The sequence below is a fragment of the Phaenicophaeus curvirostris genome, chromosome 13 (assembly GCF_032191515.1).
Source record: "Phaenicophaeus curvirostris isolate KB17595 chromosome 13, BPBGC_Pcur_1.0, whole genome shotgun sequence".
Classification (NCBI taxonomy): domain Eukaryota; kingdom Metazoa; phylum Chordata; class Aves; order Cuculiformes; family Cuculidae; genus Phaenicophaeus; species Phaenicophaeus curvirostris.
The window spans coordinates 15,180,890-15,202,851 of NC_091404.1; the positions used below are offsets into that span (position 1 = coordinate 15,180,890).

General features: G+C 41.2%; 1 protein-coding gene across 1 annotated transcript in view; it reads right to left on the bottom strand.

The window, feature by feature from the left end:
• Positions 1-18,634, bottom strand: part of RBMX (RNA binding motif protein X-linked) — a 252,061-nt gene extending 233,427 nt beyond the window's left edge. The window contains exon 1 of the mRNA XM_069867958.1: positions 18,631-18,634. The gene's annotated coding sequence lies outside the window, so the exon portion shown is untranslated. The remainder of the gene's footprint in view (positions 1-18,630) is intronic.
• Positions 18,635-21,962: the final 3,328 nt, after the last annotated feature.

Sequence of the window (21,962 nt, forward strand, 5' to 3'; positions counted from 1 at the left end):
TGAGTTTGGATGTTTCTCTCGAGGTGGGTTTGACTACAGCTGCTTCTGTCTCATGCCCTTTGAGCACAATTTCAGAAAAGACAGGGTGGGCACACAGCTCCCCTACCCTTGTGCCGGTATCTAAGACGATATCTCCAGAAGGTGTGAATTAGCAGAGCTGAGTATTGGGAATTCACCCTTGCCTGTTTAGGGTATCTCACACATCCCGTGTACTACTAGATCGATCCCTCTGTGGGGTGCTGCTAGATGAGGGATGACATATAACCCTTCTGTCAGGATTTGCCATGCCCTAATGACCTTCCTGTAAATATTTATTGTCCAGAACATCTAGAAATAGGAAAGATCTACCATGATGGCAGACACACAATGGGAACAGAGGCAGCCCAAGTTAATCAGCTTACAAATTTTATCTTCTGCCATTTGTTCCCTTGAGAATAAAACTGGCAGTGTCCAAAGAAAGCTGTGGAAGGTCATCTTTGCATTTGGAACTTTCTAAGCTATTGTGTCCTGTCTACCTTCAACACAGCTGAGAGGTTTATTTTTTCATAGAGAAGACGTAGCCTTGGTTGTAGACACTAACGGGAATGTAGAAACGTATTCTATTTCTCTAATGGTACTTTTTGTAGAACACATTGATTTGCTACACATGCAACAACAGAATACAGCAATACATTAAAAATCCCCAAATACATGTCGGGAATGTTGAGAAGCAATGGATGGAAATATCTTGTATGTAATACTTCATTAGCCGTGCATACTTAAAAGGTTCAGTGAGGAGTTACTGGTCATAGCTACACAGTAACTGTGAATAAGCTCACACATTCTTATTTTTGTATTGGTTCAGGTTCCTTTACCGGCAAAAGCTTGTCTTTCTGCCAGCCTATGGAAAGTTCCTGAGCAAAGAGCTCTCCACACCTGCCACTGATGGTAGTTAGTGTCATGCTGTTTTCTTGGAAAATGTGTTTGGATGCTATTTTCTAGAATAAACAAGTTAAAGTGGTCAGCAAATAAAATAGATTCCTCCCACTTCTCTCCATCCCCCATGTGCTCATAATAAGTGGCTGAGAAAAAAAAAAGAGATAAGTGGTTGGGTGTCACTCCTGAAAATGGTCAAGAAAATTACAGAGCCAACAAAATCAATTTCCAGCTTTAATAGTCCACAAGCCTGAGGAGTTCTGCACAGCACTCCTGGGGGTTGAAGTAGGCTTTTAAACTCTGAAGTTCTGTACAGAGGAGGAATGTTGAAAACAAGGAGTTTTTGGAGGAATCACGTGCTTCGGGATGTTTGGGATCAACAGGAGGTGTGTGGTTTGTTTTCTCATAGCAGTTTCGGATGGGACCTGTGAGCAGTGGGTTTGGTGGGAGGAGGTGAGGTGCCAGGCTCCCCTTCACATCTCCTTGCTCCGTTGTACCTCCTGTGATGTGGTGGGCTGTGATGCAGCCATCCCGCTGCTACCTCCCAGCGCTGTGGGTCCCAGTTCCAGCACCCAGCTGGAAGGCAGTTGCTCCAGAGGCTCATTTTATGCTGCTTTATGGGTAACTGAAGGGGGCAGGGCACCCTTGTGTAGGAAGTGGAGTTAGGTTTATTGCCATGCCTGCCTCTCAAGGACTGTTGGGAGAGCTCTTTGCTGTAATAGATTAAGGGAGCAGCTTTGTGCTGTGGTACTTGTTCCTTGTAGTGCCCAATCCTGTAAGATGCTCCTGGCTGGGCTTGGGTGGAAGACAGTGTGAGCCCACCCTGTCCGTGCCTGGGGCCTCCAGATGACCAAAAAGAAAGGAGTGAGTGGAGTGGTCACTCCTGTGGTGTGGATTGTTATAGGAGAAGAGAAGCAGGAGACTTCAGCAGGGACTCCCAGGAGGATTTTGGCTGTCGGAAGGAGGAAGGTGCTTTCTCTGTGCTGTAGGTCAAGTGGTAGGGTAATGAAGAGAATAGTCCTAATGTGCATGAATGCTGCCTGTCAAAATGACTTTCTCCTCTGCAAATCTACTTAAAAATAATTGCCCATGTGCCACCCTGAAACGTATCTAGCAATTAAATGATAAGGTTAATATGTTACATGCACGGAGGCCAGGAAATTTGGAGGCAGCGTTGCCATAGCAACCGTAACTCTGTCCTCCTGGGCATCGGCATTCCGGTGGGGTCGGTCAGGGCACGGTTGTAGGGGTGGGAAACGCCGCCAGCGTGGTAGCAAAGGGGTGGGAAAAGTCATAAAAATGTAAAAATAAACCAAACTCTTTCATCTCATTTTGTGGTGTCAGTGGAAAAGCAGTAAAAGGTGAAGCTCCTCTGCATTATGCGCATTAGAGGGAGGGCTGCGGTGCTCGCCGTCAGGTCCTGCCAGGGACTCTGAGCCTTTGCGAGGGCAGAGGCAACTTTGCTGGTTTGAGCCTCAACAGATTTCGGCTGCTCTCGGCTCTCTGGGAACACCGTGTTAAGTAGGGAAAGGGTATCTTCAAAATCATACCACTATTTGATACCTACAGCTAAAATCATAGAATCATAGAATAACCAGGTCAGAAGAGACCCACCGGATCATCGAGTCCAACCATTCCTATCAAACACTAAACCATGCCCTTTAGCACCTCGTCCACCCGTGCCTTAAACACCTCCAGGGAAGGTGACTCAACCATCTCCCTGGGCAGCCTGTTCCAGTGCCCAATGATCCTTTCTGTGAAAAATTTTTTCCTAATGTCCAGCCTAAACCTCCCCTGGCGGAGCTTGAGGCCATTCCCTCTTGTCCTGTCCCCTGTCACTTGGGAGAAGAGGCCAGCACCCTCCTCTCTACAACCTCCTCTCAGGTAGCCGTAGAGAGCAATGAGGTCTCCCCTCATAGTCCATAAGGGAGGTGTCTGCTCCAAAGAATTGTGCTTCCGAAAATGCTGCTCAGGCCTGGCCCACCAAGGAGAACATAAAATCAAATAGACTCAAAATAATACTGTGCCGTTAAGAGTGAGCCTTTGGCTCCCAAAGGGTTGTCCCGCTCTTCCAAACTTTGAAGCCACCTAATTTTGGTCTGAGAATTACAGAAGGTTTGCTTTGGTGCATGTTTGAGAGCGTTTGTATTGGTGCAAAGTGGCTGCTTGTTCTTGGTGTCGGAGCTCTGCCCTCACCTCCGGCAGGTTTGGACTGTGACTAGCAGTGATTGGGTGTCACCACCCTTTGTGAGTCCCCCTTTCTTATGTCTGCAGTGTCACTTCCAGATTTTGTTGGTCCAGATGATTTAAGGCTAACAGAAACCCCAGCTGTGAATGATGTGACTTCTCTTGCCTACAAAATATAAAAGGAATTTGGTGAGGAAATGACAGCTTGGCTTTCTCTGATTTAATGAACTGAGCGCTTAAACCTCAGTATTTTTGCAGACATGATGATCCTTGATTCAGTATCCAGGCCTCACTCCTCAATAATCTCTGAATCTATTGTTTCACTTTTGTGAAATGATTTTTTTTTTTTAATTCTATTTTTTTGTTGCTGTCTTCTCAGAATAGATCTGTGCTTAGGTATTACTGCAAAAAACAGGTAATTTTTTTAAATGAAAAAATGTCAGCTGGTTGCTGGCAGATACCTCTCATCTGGAAAAGGCTCTTGGCTCATATGCTGGTTATCCCTGCTGAGATAAAGCGAGCAACTGGAGCAAATGAAGCACTTGTGAAGTGTGCTACAGCTTCTCCCTGTAGTATGCAAACAAACTGCAAATCATCTGTGTTTCTGCAGGAGGTCCTTTATGAAAAGCAATGGGATGGAGAAGGAAATGGAGGGCCTGGGCACTGGTGAGATTATTTTCAGTGGAGGGCAACGTGCATTTGCTTTATGGTTGGGATATGATAATAGAAATCTGCTTTCCGTGGAATGTTGTGGCTCTCAGAGACAGGAGATGAAAGACGTAGAACGATATGGTGGTACAACTCAGGGCATTTTATTTTATATTAAACCATCTATTTTTTTTTTTTTTTGTAGCAAATGCATACCAAATGTGAGAAAGAAAGCCTATTGTGTTACCAACTTTAAAATTAAAACATGCACAGAGATCATGCAATTATTTTTATTGTACTGAGACATCATCCTAATATCACTTTGGTTTATGTGAATAAATTACATGTATTTGGCAATCATGTAGTAGGAATTTGACACGAGAAAGTCAGCAAAGGTACATGCTGACAATACCATGAAAGGCAATGTTTAGAGAGAAGATATTTTTTATATACCATTGTTCAACGTCGAAACATGTTTCTTCAATTTAGATTTTTTTTTTTTTAAGGGTGCATAATAACTTAGTGGAGCATTGGGAACTCGGGATAGATATAACTTAAGCAGATTATCTAACTACATACAGTACTTTGTTGTTTGACACACAAGCAGCTGCCATAGCAACTATAAGATCACAAACTGTTACGATACCTCTGAGAAACGAGTTGTCTTTTAAAAAAGTGCAAGCATGTGGATTTGCATGTCAGCTTTATTTGACAGTAGCCATGACTTTTGAGGAGAAATGGTATCTCCAAATGCGTGCTTCTCTCCCTGTGGGATCTCTGTGGTTTATTGCAATAATGCTATTTTTTTTTGCTTTACAGTAGTATTTTTCATTATTTTATCTTTTTTTTCTGAACTAAAGGAATAGCATGTCTTTTAAAATGCTTATTATTATTTCTGTATGCCATGATAGTGCTTAAGGACCCTTATAAACTTTGAGATCTTCTTCCTGCCTCCACTTAAAGAGAGAGAAGCAAGTCCTGTCCCAAAGAGCTTAGGATTGAAAAAGATGGAAACGCAACTGGTGGCACAGAGAAGCGAAATTGGTTGTCCTAGCCACACAGCGGGTTGGTGGCAGAGCTGGCAGAGAGCCTGCTGAGAGAAGGGACAGATGTCCTGTCACATACATAGCTGGGGCTGCTAACTGGCCATTAGGGTAATGATGCTGTGGGCTCATTTTGCATGTTCAGTGTGTCACTTCCTGCATGCAGCTAAATATGTTACTTCGTTAGATAAGGTGGAAACAGGACAAAAACCCTCAAAAAACAGGGAGAGAGAGTTGATGGCAGTTTTTTTTCCCCTCCTGTTGTTTTGACATCATAATAGTAGATCCCAAACGGAGGTGAAGTTACCTTCCTAACATCCATGAGTGAGATACTGTCCTTGCTCAACAGGTGGATGAACTGCTCCACTGAGGAGTTAACAGACTCCTATGAGACTTAAGATGAACTGGTTGAGAGGTGGGGATAGGTCTCATGAGTGATTAGTAGAACAGTGATGTAAGTGACAAAATAAAATATGGAATATTTTGTAGCCGTGTCATTGTCCTGTAGACACACCTGTATCAAAAACTAGCTGTATCAGTGGTAGCTCACTTGTGTATAGCACTTGGCCCATTAAACACACAAATGTTTTTATTTTGTGACTCCAAATTTACTCTCTTCTCTTTGTTTTGAAAAGGTCATGGTGACGTGTCCCAAGTTGTGCCATATATTAGTTGAAGAATTACCACGTGTCTGTGAAAATAAGAACAAATCAAGAGAGTCTCCCAGTTTTTATTAATAACACACAGATGGTCTACAGACATTCAGAGATCACTCTTAATGGGTGCATTTTCTTAGGATTTGTTACTTGCTTTGTGAAGCCAATGAGTCTTAATCATGGATGTCAGGGAATGCATTGAAACAAAACAAAACGGTCCTATCCTCAGACCACTTCAAACGCAAGCCCAAGACAAGAGGTAACAGAAATAGATGGGGGTATGTAAGGAGCTGATGAGAACATTGGTCTACGGACCTCTCTCAGGAAAACAGCTATTTAAGTGATGACAAGCTGTTTGTTTGCATGATGGTTTGGGAGACTTTGAAGGCTGGTTTGAAGGCAAACAATGAAGTTGCTTTGCAGATGGTTGTTGGGACCTCTTCATAGCAGGAGGGACAGCAGGGGAAAAAAGCACAAAAGGGATTTTGTTTGAAAACATAAGATAGTGGCTATGGACGTGTCCGAAAGAAGGAGCTGATGCTGCAGATTCATCACACTGTGTAAAACAAACCTTTATCAAACTGTTCACATTGTTTATCATACTTGCTATGAAGAGGAATCTATGGGTCTCTCCCAAATGTGACTGTGTTTTTTGAATAGTTAAAAATATGGCATTGCTGACTTCAGGTGGGTTTTCCCACCCTTCCTTCCTGGTAAATCCTTGTTTTCTTAAGTGAATGGTCAGCTCCTTTCCTCCTCCAGGAAAAGGGCTGTGATGGAGCACTGCCATACCCTACTGGGGATGTATCAACAAGAGACTTGTATCAAGGCCTCCACCTTAATACAGCAGCACATGCCAGAAGTGGGAAGGAATTGTGGAAAGAAGCATGCAGAAAAGGATGCATTTTCTGCTTGTTGGAGCCTGACTGGGATCTGTGACTTGGTAGTTCCAAGGTCTACTTGCTGTGCACCTTTACAATGAGTTTTTACATCTTTGCCAGCCTTAAATGCTCAAAATTCTTGAGTTTTAACTTGGAAGGTTCATGAAGATGGGTTTTTTTGCTTGTTTGCGTTTTTAAATTGTTGGATCTGTTGTCGTATTTATGAGATTTTACGACCATCTTTGTTCCTTATTTCAAGGTTTTCTTTGGAACTGAGAATTAGAAACTTATTTTTATGGTGCATGTTATTTTTTTTAATACAGAATCTAGATTTGGGTGAGTCACGTGCCTGCAGGTTCTGAGGCTTCCTGAAAAGCACCGGCTGTTGCCAGACTTGGGATGAAACCACCAGAGTGTGCAGCACTGCTTGTACAGTGAGGCCAATTTATACAGCATCCTTTTTTGGATTGCTTGGATATAAAATTTGGCTGAATTATATCCCTCTCCCCTTACATTTGTGCTGAATGGGAGACTGATTTCTGATTTGATATCAGAAATCATTTGGTAACATCATTTTCTCTCAGATTTCACACGTAACCTACCCATATAATTGCTAGGTTTTTATTCCTCTTGTGGCTGCAGTGGATACAACACCAGAGTCTTCAGGATACACTTAATATCCATGGTGGGAAATGGGCTGTTTGCAAACTATTAACAAACTATTATAATTAGTTTGCTTTCCACTTGAAATGCTGATTTGAAGCTCTGACTGCCACAAAATTCCCACGTGAAGCCACATAGATTTTCAGCTGCTTTTGTTGGACCTATTTAGATCCCTGCTTGGTTTCTAAAAGTGGGAATAAAGTCTGTGGACATCACTAGCCACTTCCTCCCACACATTGCCTGGCATGAGCTACTGTCTACTTGGGTATCTATATACAGCATAACTGTAGGTGTGACTTGCTGTGGTTTGACTAGCTTCCATCAGTTAAAGTTGCTAAAGATGACTGTAATGATAACTTAATATGAAATACTGTAAAGAAATGCTGAGCCAGCAGTCAATTTTCTAGAAAGATCTGCAAAGAAAAGAGCAAGCTTTTGAAAATTCAGAAGGAAAAGTATAAATTTTGAGGACTAGAAGATGTGACAGGAAAAGCAGTTCATGAACTCTTACCCCTGTTGCTCAGTGTTGTAGAAATAGAAGTTTAATCATGATCAAAAAGTTTGTGGTAATGTGAATACTCTTGATGAACAAATCTTGCAATTATTTGGAATCAAACTGGAAACCTTCATTCTTTCTTGGTGTTCTTCATTCTTTCTTCAGTTCTTCTACAAAAATTGTACCTTTATGTTTCTCTATTGGATAATATTTGAACACAGCCAAAAAAAACCCAGTTTAATTAGGTTGTTTTCCAGTCTTGAAATTCACTCTTGATTTTTGCAGCTTTCAGAAAGACTTATAGAGAAGGAAGTGTCATTAACTTTGTTTTGTAAAAGAGAAGGAACGTGGTAGAAGTGTTTATTGGGTAGCAGGAGGCAGTGGCTGTGTTAGGCACTTGGATAAGGTCTAAAGCAACTCAGATGGACTCAAACGTGCTTCAATCTTTTCCTCTGTGCAGCACTAGCAACCGAATCAGTAGGCATTAACGGCAGCAAGACTTGGTTAAAATATCTTCAGATGATAAGGGGCTTACACCCACCTTCCCTTCCTGTTCCAATCTGTCCCTCATAAGTCTGAACCTCTGTTTAGACTTGTTCACAGACTACCCTAGTGTCACTTCTAGAAAGCAACTGGAAGACCTGAGGTCTAACACTGTCTCACAGCATTTCAAAGCTTTGCTGGTTCTCTGACCTCAAAGCACAGTGCCAATATGAGTCACTAAACCTTTTCTATGAGGTGGAGGAGAGGCAAGTGAAATGTAATGAGCTGACTTCTCCAGGAACATATAATGCATGCTGGGTATGTGATCCTCCTCTCCTGATCCTGACCTTTGCACTTGGTGACTGGATTGGCTTTTCTGTAATCCTTGTGAAAAATTTGGGTAGACTTTCTTTTCACAGCTACTGCTCCTGCTTGTTCTCTGGTAGAAAGCCATTTAAATATCCCTTTTATTGTTTTTCTGGGCTCTACCACATAGATAGAACTTGTGGAAAAGGCATAACTGGGATTTCCACTGGAAGGAAGGAGGTGCCAGCAAGGGAGCAAAAGTAGAATGCTCATGAAGAAAGCCTTGTCATCCTGCAGCCTCCTTCATCTCAGGCATGCTATGGCTGAGGTTAAACAAGTTCAAAGAACCACACGGGAGAGGGCAGCTGCTCACACAAACATTACCGTGCCAGGGTTTTTCAACCCTCCTTCTGTATTTAGCATCTGCTAGCAAGAGAAACAGTTGAGAGGATGGAGATTTTGATGTCCTGTGAGCCAGTACAAAGGAGCCGTTGGGATGGGGGTGCTCTGGTATTGGTTACAGCTGGAGTCAACCTTGGAGGAAAGCAAACAGTGGGAATAAAGGTCACAGAGGAACGTGAGGATATCATCTTAAAGACAACCTCTGCTGCGCAGGATTGCCATGTGCAGTGCTGCTGAGCATCTTGGAAAGCAAACCAATAGCATTAGGGTCAGAATTCCCACTGCATCCCCCTCTTCTGTCTCAAGATCAAAAAGGCAGAGCCTGTGGAAGGGAGCTGCCGCATGGGAATGCTGCTCTGCAAAGATGCTTGAAAAATAAACAATGGAGCATCAGCCAGCAGCTAGCTGGCACTCCCAGAGAAGAGAGAAAGAAGAAACCGTTTGTGCTTGGGATAGGCAAGAGCCTGCAGTCCACTCTCATTTGAATGGCAAAGTCTTAATTTCCATGTATTTTCAGACCCAGGGTGATGTTTACAGGGAAGGCAGTTTGGTAGAGGTAGGTGCTGCTGGCAAAGTAACGCTTGGGGGAATGCATTTTGTCAGATTGTGCTTTCTGCTTATTGAAGGCTAAAATGCCCCAGCACAAAACATCTTGCAGTTTGCACTGGGGAGCAGGATGTTAATGGGAATGTGCCAGCAGTGTTTCCTCATCTTGAACAAATGACAGAAAAGATTGGGAGAACTCAATGTTTTCCTGTCCCAAAATTCTTGTCATTAGCCTGACAAAATCTTCCCCAATGATATGGTTTTAATGCAACGAGGTGATAGTTAAGGAGAAGATCAAAGTGATGACCTGTTCCTGAAAGACACACTTGTGCCAGGTGCCTGTAAGGACACGCATGGGGCTTTTTTTTTCATCTTTCACTGTCTAGGTTTCCCAGGAAGTCATTTTGCTGCATGTCTAGTGTTCCTGACCCACCGCATGGGAAGCCTTGAGTAATCCCACACTGCACTGAGCATGTCTGAGAAGTTTTGTATGACAAGATCACTAAGTGTCCTGCCCTTTGCCCCCTCTTGTGTTTGTCACATCTAATAATGGGCAGAAATGTGATGTGTGCCACTGAACACGGGGAATTTGTTTGTATTCCATGTTTGCCACAGCCTTTTAATTTGAAGAAGGAGCGTGGGAGCAGGGAATGGCTAAAAGCATATCTCGTTGGTACCTCTCTACCATAAGCCACATACAACTCTTAGGAAATGATGTGAACTTCAGCTGAAGCTTTGGGCTTTAGAGTGGCAGACCTATCTCAAGGGGCAGTCTTGAATGCTATAACATGTTGTATCTGTTTCAGTGCATGGTGAAGGGTGTCTAAGATACACCAGTATCTGTGCTTTGTTGTCTGCAGCAGGGATATTGGGCACTGAAATTTCCAATGAGGATGTTGTCACGCTTTATTTTGTAAGGGAAGTGCTGTAGAGAGATCAGGCAGGCTGTCCTCAGCCCTTAGCACATGTGAATGTTGGAGGACTTTTCCCTCAAGATGTGTGAAACAAAAACTAAAGAGGTTTTAAAACTAGTTTTGAAGTCACAGAGGGAAGTTGCTAATAATATTGGTGGAGTTTTTATGAGGAGGAGGGGAGAAATTAAGGCCTGCTTGGAAACAGTGGAAAAGATAAGGTGGGAGGTAATTTGTGGCCAGCTTCATATTAGCCATTTTGGAAGGGTGAGATCAAGATTAGGTTGACAGATGCAATTGTCTTTATTGCCTAGTGCAAAGGAAAATGTGGCTGGTTTAGCTGGGCTGTTGGCAGGAAAGGAAGACATATATAAGAAATTATTTCTCATGTGATGCATTCATTCCTGCCTTAGTCGGTATAAATGGGGACACGATCTACTTTTGGATATGTATGAGTATTCAGCAGTCAGCAGGGAAACTTCCAGAAGGCGGATAAAGGCCCTGACAAATCAGAAAGGCATCTGCCTTCTTCTATAGGCTATGTAAGAAGTGTGTGATATTAAATGAGACATGGAAATTAGGTGGATTGTGCCAGTAGGATAACAGTTTTGAGAAGCATCTGGTTCAAGATTATACAATGTCTAGCACGGATGCTTTCTGGGACAATTCCCCATCCAAGGCTCAGTTCCATTTGCTTTATGTCTAGCCCCTTCCAGGAGCATATTGCAGAGGTTTGTGAAATGATGGCAATCAGACAAGAGTGGAATTCTGGAGCATGAGTGCTTTGTCAGTGTGATATCGCACCCAAGTGAGGAGCCCTGCCGACAAGATAATTTCACTGCTTCTGGGACCTGTCTAGGATTTCCAAAGGAAGTTTTGTGTATGCACTGTCTCCGTGCACAGGAGGAACATCCTCTGAGGTGGTCGAAAGCCAGGATTAGTGCTGCTCTTGAGTAAAACCTGATGGTTGCCTATTATCCAGAATACATTAATAATGTCTTCAGGGTATTTCTTCTGAGACACAGATTTTTGGATGACTATTCTTATCTTTATTTATGTTTTCCTAAGCGTTCTCAATATCTTTTTCACTTCTGTCTGTGAACTTGAAATACAAAGTTATTCTGTCTTTTTGTTTTGCCTTAGGCAATTGTTGTGGGTTAACTTTGTTATCTCTGCTGTGCTTTCTGTGGCAATGACTTTCGATATCAAGTAATTTAATTGCAGAAATGCAGAAAAAACACCAGACAAAACCACCAAAACCACACTGCAAACCCAATACTGCTGTGCCAATGAATACACAATAAAGCAGCAAGGTGGGAAAATAAGTAGGGAAAGGAATGTCTTTCGGTGGTCCAAGCTACGTATTATGAAGAGTTTTTTAGATTTTTTCCCCTTTCAGTTTTTTCCCCTTCCAGTTTTTTACTTTTAATCATCAGAGCTGTTAGGCTTCACTTAGTATGAGCTTCTGCAATGGGCTAGCCTCACTCATAGATAAACTGGCTTCATATCAAGCTGAGATTCTCTTTTTTTTCTGGATGATGCAGATATTTATTTTGGAATTTAAAGCCTTTCTATAAAGGTGGAGGGGAAGGAAAGCTTAAAAACCGTGAAATGCTTCATAAACTTAAGCAAATTAACCTTGGCACATGGGTATAAAGTATCAGTACCGTGAACTAGAGCCCAAGAGGAGGTTTCATTCTGAACTGGCAGTACTTGGCATCATGGAATAAATCCCCAAACTTGGCTGAGTCCCTGTGAAGTTCCCAGAGTCCTGTTGCCACCCCAGCAGCTGAGAGTCTGACACACGGAGTGTTTGTTCTAGGAGAGTGAAGAAGACAAGGGCAGTAGATGGCAGAAAGGCTGCATCGGTGCATTTAGATCAGAGGAAAAACCCCTGCTTTTATTCCAAAATGCATTTTTCTCAGGTATTTAGAAGGCTTCAGCATCAACTTTCTGCTGGAGGGAGGGTTAGTGAGCTGTGACTCAAAGGTGAATATATGCCATAGCCTCTACAGGTCTGAGCCCCGTGTAACACAGTCAGTTTGGAAGGGAGAAGAAAGCGGATGCCAAATCTGCTGCCTGGTTTATGTTGTCCAGTTTTTATAGTAACAGCTGATAACATTATTTTTCTTGGTTTTGGTATTATCAGCAGAATGTGTCAGATGTTTTGTCATAAAATAACTTTCTGCCAAGATAATGTTGGTTTGACAAATTCTAGGGGGATTTCTTTTTGAATTGTGCTCTTTCTGCTGAATGTTTCTCTATCTGTGGATGCACACAGATTAGCTTCTGTAAAATTATTCAAATGTTCAGTAGAACATGAATGGGATGAGGAAGGGAAAACTTTGAAGTAATGTGTTTTAAGTTTATCAAAAGCTTGAAGCCTGATAAAGTTCTCCATTTTTAAAAAACAAGATAAACAGTAGACATTGGATTCAAATTTGGGACGAAACTGTGCATCAACATTTTAAAGTCTCCCATAGCAGCTGGGAATTCTTATGATGGAGGAAAATTGTCTAATATTTGTAATTGTTATTTTGGTATAAAGGGAAAGAAAATCAGCATTAGATCGAAATAATTGATGCTGCAGTCAGTATTGCTACAAAAACCTGGTGCATCATCAAAAGAAACTTCGAGAAACACCTCTTACTTGCAATTAACTGTCTGAATCTGTCTCTTAGCAGTACCTTAGGGAGGTAAAGCAAATAACTGAGGGCGGCTGTTAGGCAGCTGATTTTAACGCTACTGGTTTGATTGCACTGGAGATTGGGCGAGGCCTTAGTGCACTGTTACACCTTTTTTTTTAATAATGAACTTCACCTGTTTGAAAAGTAGTTATATTTTTTGAGAGGAAATATGGATTTTTGGTTTGCATTTTGTCACTTGTCTTCTCTTCCAAAGGAAAAGTGGCACTCTGAACTTGCTAACTCCAGCAGGCATCCAACATGTGCTTTTGAGAAGGTGATTATTCTCTGTCACTGGGGCAGGTGTCTTTTCCTGTGAAGATTTCTGCTGCCATTAAGGAATGATGTCCTAAAGGGGTCTGTATTTTTAGCAGCAGTGATTTATGTCCTTTGGGCTCTGTCTTTAAACCATGCCTCAAAGAGGGATAGGTTATTTTACAGAGAAACCCATGAAGTAATATATGCTTCTGGTGTGACTTGCTTTAAAGCTCTGCATTAATTCTTGAGAACTGAGGTCAGCCTGCCTGTGCAGAGATCTGCACGATGACATTTCCATGCTGTGGCTCATTTCATGCTGATGTGGGTAGCAGGAAGTAATACTTACCATATGAAGATGTATTGTGCAATTATTAATAATAACTATCAAATACCAAGGTAGTGCTTTTTTTTTTTTTTTTTAATTTATTCTTTTCGTCCTTAAGTCTCAAAGTGCTTCACAGGACTTTCTCCAATTTACAAAAACGTAATGGGAGTGCTAATGAGAACTCAGGTTTTGTAAGAACCAGTATCAGATGCCAGTACAGACACAAATCCTTCATTGCAGCTTGGTGGAAAGCTGCCGTATTGCTTTGGAGTTCTTGCTTTTGAGCTGGAAACATACTTGGTCTAGTGGTCTGGAGATGCCTTCTCTGCAGAGTGAGGAACCACTGCAATGCAAACTGTCTTTGGGGCTTCCCTCCGTGCCTCCTTCTGTAAGTAGCAGTGCAGATCCAATTGAGAATGAATGAAGAGCAGGTGGCTTATTTTTAGCTCCAGTTACCAAGTGATGTTGTTGTACAGAAAGCCTTAGCCTGGACTGGGCTTTAAGTGCAAGATAAAATCGTCATCAAAATCAAAAGAGCAATTTTGCCGCTGCTCTAACCCAGGTGCCTTGGGTTTGCCAGTCAAATGAGGAGAACTGCTCCTACTCTCAACTCACACTTTTTTGAATTTCCAGGAATTTTGTATACCTTCTAAGGTGTCATCACAAAAAAGAATGAGATAGAAATATTCAGAAGAGTTGAAGGTGATGATAGATTCCAGGCATAGGAAGATGTCTTCTTTGCTTGGTGTTGGGCTTTAGACAGATTTATCATAACTCACGTACTTTCTCATGGAGAAACATCTGGAAGCAGAAAATGTGTCTTCATTAATTTCACGTATGAAGACTATCCCAAGAATTCTTCTTGGGAAACCATAGTCTCTCCTTCATGGTGGATGACATAAAAATTGGTCAGGACCACAACAAGAGCAAATACGCTTAATCCCAGTGCCTTTAAGCCCCGAAATAATCTTATGCATAACAGTCCAGATGAAACAAAGATATTACTATTGTTGATATTGTTACACTATTGTAGTATTTCCTCCAATCCCCAGCGCTCCGTACATTAAGTCATAATTTACAGCTCTCCATAGTCTGAACAGGATATAAACCTACTTTTATGGTGAAGATTTATAGGTAAATGGTAGATACCAAAGCTTAGTGCTGTGTACTTTTCAATGATGTTACAACTGGTGGTAATGATTCAACAAACAGACTGTGGATTTAAGAAAATGGTGATGTATCTCTGATGTTTAAGACATATATGGAGCAATATAAGAAGGCTGTAATTTTTTTCATGTGTAGCTATGGAGGCTTGCTTTGATATCAGAAAATTGCTTTGTAAATGAAATTGTAAGAAGCGTTTAAATGTCAAGCATCCTTCATCTTGTTCATTCACACAGAGAATATTTATGAGGATACTGTTAATAAAGCATCTTTTCCTCTCTGACAGAGACTGGACTTAGGCAGAGTGTTTAACAGCAGAAAGGACTAAAAATGTGAGAAAAGGATGTTTTCAATGAGTTACTTTGAATTTCTTTTGGGTGCCCTTTTCTTTTAAGGGTTTTGTGAATTGCTACAGCAATTTGCTAGGTATTAAAGGGAACAAATGAACAGGGCCCTCTTTTTTGCAAGACAAAGAAACAAATGTTTTAAGATTTTCAGATTGCTTCAAAAATAGCTTGATGAAGATGGACGTTATAACAAATGAAATATTTAACTAGAGTGACCCTCACTGAAGTGATGTCAAGGGTAATAAGTAATACAATTGTCACATTGTATGTAATCATTCCTTTGTAAACTACTGAGACACAATTATTTTAAGTAAATTGAAATGTCTAATAGGGACAATGCTGTTTTTCTTTGGCTAAAAATAATATATAAAATCCTTATTTAATCTTTTAAATGTTGCAGACTTTTAACATCAAGGCTGGAGAATTTTGTTCTTTTGGTTTTATTCTTTTGAGCTAATATCTTTACTCTGAAGTTTCCTTATGATACAAGTATTTACCAGTTTCAGCTCAAATGTCAAAGAATAGTTATCCACTTAAGTTTATTTTCCTACTGAAAAGAGTAAGGAGGTTTATTTTTTTTTTTAAAGGCACTCTTGAGACTTGGTTGAAGTGTTTGTGATTTGTAGTAGCTGCAAAATTGTCGTAAGAAATGTGATTCAAGAAAAACCTCCTAAATTACCTAGACATCCAGGAAAGAGCTTTGGGTCCCGAGTTGTTTCTGCTGATGCAGACTGCAAACATTACATCCCTTGTCCTGATCTTCTGTGTAGCCCGTGGGTTCTCTTTGCCATCCCCCGTGGTATGTCAGGGAAAAGGTCAAGCAGATGCCACATGAGTGTTCAGCACAGTCAGAGCTTGCTGCGAGAGTCACTGAGATGATGCTAGTGTTACGGTCTCCCTCAACATTTCTTTTCTTCTTCATAGACTGTAGGCTCTTTGGGTTGTAGGAGCTGAGCATAAACAACTTCTTTCAGAACTCTGGGCTTTGCTTTTATGCGTGGCCTCCCAAAACCTTAATCTTTAAGCCCCCTTACCTGATGTTGCACTGGATTATTGTGTTTCTGCTTTTGACAAGTTATCTTCTCTTTATTAAACAGGCACGCAAATATTGGAGGAAGTGCCAAGCAGTGTCTGGGCTATTTGTATTTCTACCTTATTGCTGGGGATGCAACAGAGAACTGTTTTAGATGCATCAAGGAAGATGCCAAATTACGAGTTAATTTTCTCCTTAGATGATCAGAGTGGAGTCGTCTTGTATTCTTTCAGTGTAATTTTTAAAATTTCATCCTTAATTATTTTAAAACTTTGTTTACTTCTGAAGCTGTTGCTACAATTTGGAATCAAATTATTCAAAAGTAACACATTTGGCCCTGGTTCTGAAGGGAAACTGGTACCATTGTTTTCAAGATAGCAGAGGAAGTGGCTAGCGGCTACTCCTGCCACCAAGCCCCGTAAGCGCTGACTTACACTTTTGGATCAGTTGAGTGCCACGTGTTGATGACAGCAAAATTGCCTGAAAGCTCTTATCGTAAATGTCTTGAATATACCACAGTGAGCTGGAAAATAATGTAGCCTCGTGGATGAATTTGCCGTGGACTAACTCAGCATATTGCCCTGCTGCCTTTAGCAGCAGGAATCAGAACTTTGACCTTTGAGTGTAAAAGAAAGAAACATCACTACCTGAGCTTGAAAAAAAGAAAAATCTTAGAAACAACCTTCATAGCATTACTGTCTTTTCTTAGAGGTCCCATCACCAGTAGAGAGGTGCAGTAAGAGCCTATGGAGCTCTATTACCGCAGTAGAGTACCTTGATGTCATTCTGAGGACTCCGTCTGAAGGAATGTCTGTAGCTGCTGCCTAAATAGGAGAGATTTCCCTTTAAGAATCATGGGGAACGTGTGGACCAGCAGCTATCCCTGAACCTCTGCCCTTGTCTTGTTCATAGTTCAACAGGACCTTTTGTGATTCCTGTTTTCAAGTTAGCAGGAAGCAGGCACTGAAAACATTGTGCATCAGCTGGGAAGTTTCTTCCCTGATGAGTACTGAGCTAGCAGCTTCTGAGCTTCTGGTATCAGAAGTGAAGCTGATGCTGAGTGACCAAATTTGGAGTGTGTCCTTTTTAGCTATGCATCACCACTACCTTTGAAAGCCCACACAGAAGAGTCTGTAGGTCTTTGGGAGGTGCTGGCTATAAAAGCCAGTGCCTGACCTTGATGAGCTGTACATACCCAGATCCTCTGGTATCTTAGCATGACCCTGAGTTAGCAGAGGCTTTCTAAGCCCTGCCAGCCTGAGCCTTGCAATGTCCTAACTAATCAGATTAATCCAAAAGCCTGAAGCTTGTTCTTTCTCCTACCAGGTAAAGAATACCTTTTTTTTCTTGAGGTATGTTATTTCTGAATACTCATTTATGAGCAAGAGTTGAATAACTAAAAAACATTCATATTATCATCAGACATTAAGATAAATATTAGATAGTAGTATCATTTGATTGAAGAACAGTTTATGCAGGTTCTGAATTTTTCCAAAGAAGTTCAAAACGTGTCAAATCTCAGCCTGGATCCTTAACTTGTCCAGATGGAAGTCTCAGACCTATGTTACTAAAGCTTTTGCAAGCTTTTCTTACAAGCACTTTAAGCGCTAGTGTTGCTATATTTCATATGGCAATAATTATGTCCTTTGCCTCCATGCTGGATAATGTTTAGCTTTATTATCATTATTAGTTGCTACTCTTCTGCTGGGAGCACTAGTTTGCATTTAATTATGGATCACTTGCAAATAACCTTTATAGCCCCGATTCATCAAACATTTCTAGCAGGTGTGTAATTTTAAAGCATGTGAAAGAGCCCATTTAAGTCTGTGTAGCTCAGACATTCAGTTATATTTTGTGCCTAGCATCCACTGATTTCATGAACCACGGATCTGAAAAATGCCTGCATGCAGGTTGGAACTGTGTGTATTGTTCTGGCTTCATGACCTACTTAGTAGGTGTGACACCAAGGCCCAAAATTGCCGAGCATGTCCTATCTTAAGTTAACACCTTCAACGAGACTGGAGCTACACCTGGCACTCATTAGTGTTGTATAGGATCCTAGGAGTTTGAAACTTCTTTGGAAGAACACCAAAACTTTTTGTCAACTTCTGACAAAGTAGGAATCCCTGTGTTGCATGCTTTCCTTGGCTCAATATAAATTTTAGTAAGAAGCATCTATGCCAGAGGTGATATTTGGCTAAATTATATACCATGGAGCAGGATATGCAAGGTACATTCAGAATATTGTATAACTTAATTGGCTGGTTGGAAATGCATAATGAAATACAGGGTGTTTGAGTTATTAGTTAGCTGCCTATGTAATTACTTCTGTTTAATATTTAATTGTGTTGATCTTTCTGTCTTGTCTTTGTTCCACTCAGAAAATAGATCGCTCTTTTTTTATTTTTTTCTATTTACAGGCACGGAGCTAGTGGGTAGTGGGCTTTGCAGCTAATCTTTCCGATTGTTCAAATGTCACCATAAAATACGTAGCATCTTGATAACTCTAAAGCTATCACAACAGATTGGATGGTAACAATTAAAATTATGCTAACATCACTAAAACAGATATAACAGAGTGATGCTTGTTAAGTACTTAATGATCCTTTTCTCCAAGGAATTCCATTTCAATTTCTTTATGCTCCCTGATTGCTTTACTGCATCCTGCAGGTTTTTGTGCACTGCCGCTCGGTGTAATACATATTCAAGCCCCTCTTTGCAGCTCTCATCATGCCAATCAAGGATGCAAATGGAGGCTTGTATGACTGTGTGATCAGAATTTCTTGCTTGTTTGCAAGCCTGTAAATAATGGAGTGAATAAGGATCTGATATGCAACAGTATAAAAGTAATCAGACCTTGTATCTGGCTTCTAGTAGACATCAGTATGGCCCCGATCCAACTGCTACTGTAATCAATGGGAGGCTTTTATTGACATGAACGGGAGTTGAATTAGGCCTTTTCTGCGGTTTGAAAATTCGGCTGCAGATATTGGTGCAGACCCTTGGCTGGTGTAAACTGGCTTTGTGTTCCTGACAATCAGAGGGCTGTTTTGACTTACTCCACTGACGATGTGGCAAGCAGTACCCTATGCTGCACTCCTGCTCTAGTCCCGTGTGTGTGTTAGCAAAGCTTTCTATTCAAGGGGGAACTCTGGGTTTTGCTTCATTCAGCTGTTCACTTAGAAGCTTAAATGGCTCTGTGAACAGTGTTTAAAATGTATAATTATCTTTGGAAAAAATGTTTCACTTGAAAGGAATTCTAATAATCATTATTTTGAACTTCAGTAGTTTGACATTTTCATTGTTTATAAAGGAACAATATCTTTTCCTTTTACTTTATTTTGGCTGCAAGGGAAAAATGAGCTTAATTAGGAAAAATAAAAATAAACTAAGTTGATAGAAAAAGCAGTTCTTACAAATTTGCAGACCTTTTCCTGCAAATGCAAATATGAAAAACTATGAAGGTTTTTATGAAGTGTCCTTGCTTTGGGGTTTTGTTGGGTTGTAACGGGCAGAGAGGATGACTATGTGGATGGAGGGCTTTTTGAATGTAATTTTGTGGATCGTCTTTATTATGATCCACTCAGACCTGTGATACCCTTCCTGTTTATTAAGTACTACGAGGAGTATGAAAGACCCTGTAAAATTCTTTGATCTGAGACTTATTCTCACTTCTCTGCTTTGAAAGGATATAGAAAATACATCCCTTGGGAAGTCTTCTGGCCAGCTGAGGTCTCCAAGGACAGGCTTGAGAGTGTGCTGGGCTGATGTTCTGGAGCAGCTCCAAGCCTGCTTGGCCAATATGTGACAGCAAGTATACCTACCCTGGAAATCAGGGAAACAAATGTGTTCCTGCTTCTGAGTTGTGTATTTGTTTACAGCCTTACTCCACAACAGTGAACATCAGCATAGTGCTGTTTCCTTCAACGCAGTGATACTGATTTATGCCAGCTGAAAATCTGAGTCTCCAGCTCCTTATCTATGCATGGGCACCACCGTTAGTTTTTCTTGTGATTTTTCTTTTTTCCTCACTTGAGTGTTATTTCCAACACAGACAGTGGAAGCAAGTTGGTTGCAGTTATTTTGGTGAGAAATCTGTTCTGCGTGTAGGGAAGTACCTGGCTGTGTTGGGAAGCAGGGATATAGTGACCTTGCAATCTCTCAGCATACTGGGTAGCGGCAGTACTGTGGTTTGGCTCTCAGCAAGCTGGACGTTTCCTCAGCCTGGGAGTCAGCTGGGGTGAGTGCTTGACCAGGTGAATGTGTGCCCAGAGAAGCACCTCTGTCCCAGCTCGGGATCCTGTGCATCCTGTTAGCTTTTTTCTGCTCTCCACTGACCCATTTGCCTTTATATGAGACAGAACAATTGGTGGAGTTAGGGTGCATTTATGGGTCCTGCTGTGCTCATGGCAGGTTCTGATACAGACTTGTTTAGAAGGGACCTCCTTCCAGGTCTAAAAATGCTTCAGAGCTTTAAGATTCATATGAGAAATCTCCCTTTTAATCTGCCCTTTGAGTGTTGCTATAAATAAATTCTCTGCTGCTCCAGTTCACAAGAAGAAGCCTTGTTTGCATGGCACTACCAGGCTTTTTTTGCTTTTCAGACCTAAGCTGGGAAACAACAGGCTCTGCTGGCCTTTACAGGAGACTTTAGTTTCTCTTTTGTTCTGAAAAATCCTGTCTTCAGAGATAAGTTCTATGAGGTTGTCGATGATAACCCCCTTATAAAAATGGTGCTTGCCACTTAGCTGTTTTCTAAGTTCTGTGAGTTTTATTTAGAGTAAATTAAATCAAGAAGATAAAATTCTTCTTATTTTCCTAGTTTCCTGTGTTGTATATTCATCGGCTTTAACATCTGCCCTCCGTCCACTTCCTGTGTTCTTTCGATTGCAAACCACGCACCAATAGTATGGATGTTGTAGCCCAACTTTGGTAAACATTATTTGTAGGTCAAAATTGTCCAGAGTTTTTCACTTTTTTTTTGTGATGACTTCAGAATTGCACCTTTTCTCTTATTTTTAAGGATTTTGGTTCATGGTGATATTGGATGAGTCTAGGAAATAAAACCAAACTCAGCCAAAACACAGAGGAGGAACACAGAGGCTCAGAGAACCATCATCAGAGAGAAAAGGCCAGACAGGTCTGCACAACAAGTGAGGTGGTAAAATTATGTTACTTGATTTCAACTAAACATCTGTATATTCTTATCCACTCATGTTCTATTACTGTGCCAAGAAGTAGAGAGATTTCTTCAATGATGCTGTTTACTTATGTTCTTTAGTATTTGAGCCTATGAATTGTTTGAAAGAGATTTAACTTTTCACATTGAAATTTCATACAGGCGAAGGATTCTCTCTGCTAGAGAAAATGTGAACAGAATTTACATTGCAATGTTGATTTTAAAATCCCGAAGTGTTGAAGCCCTCAGAACTACCCCTTGCTAATGTGGGAGCAGTTCTTCCACCTGTTTACCTCCTCATTTTCCACATTATTTTTTTACCAGCCAGATACTGTGTTAGCTCCTATCTATTTCCTGGGAAATAGTTGGTTCTCTTTCCCATTAACTTCCTATGTCTGTTGGTCCTTCACCTCTTTGTGGATCTCTGCTTAGAACCTCTCTGACCCAGTCTGTTTGGTCTTACTCTGTCACTGTTAAAAGTTCAGGCCACAAAGACTTTGCCCTTGTCATCTTCATGTGCAATTAGCACAGACTGCTAGACCGTAGACATAAATCCTGCTGCTGCTAAGGGTGCTGGGAGCCTGGCCATTGAGTTCAGTGGGGTTAGCGTTTGGGCACATCAGAGCCTTTCAGTGCAGCGTAGCTTACAATTAATTTGGAATATTAGATTGAATCATATTGATATTAACAAACATGTAATGATTAAGCCCTCGGAGCCTTTAAGAAGCTGTTTTTATGCAACCGTTCCTGGTGTGTTGAGATTAAACGTCCTGTCAAGCTGGACATGTGTACACTTTCAGGCATGAGATGACCTCTCCAGTAGCAGTAATTAGAA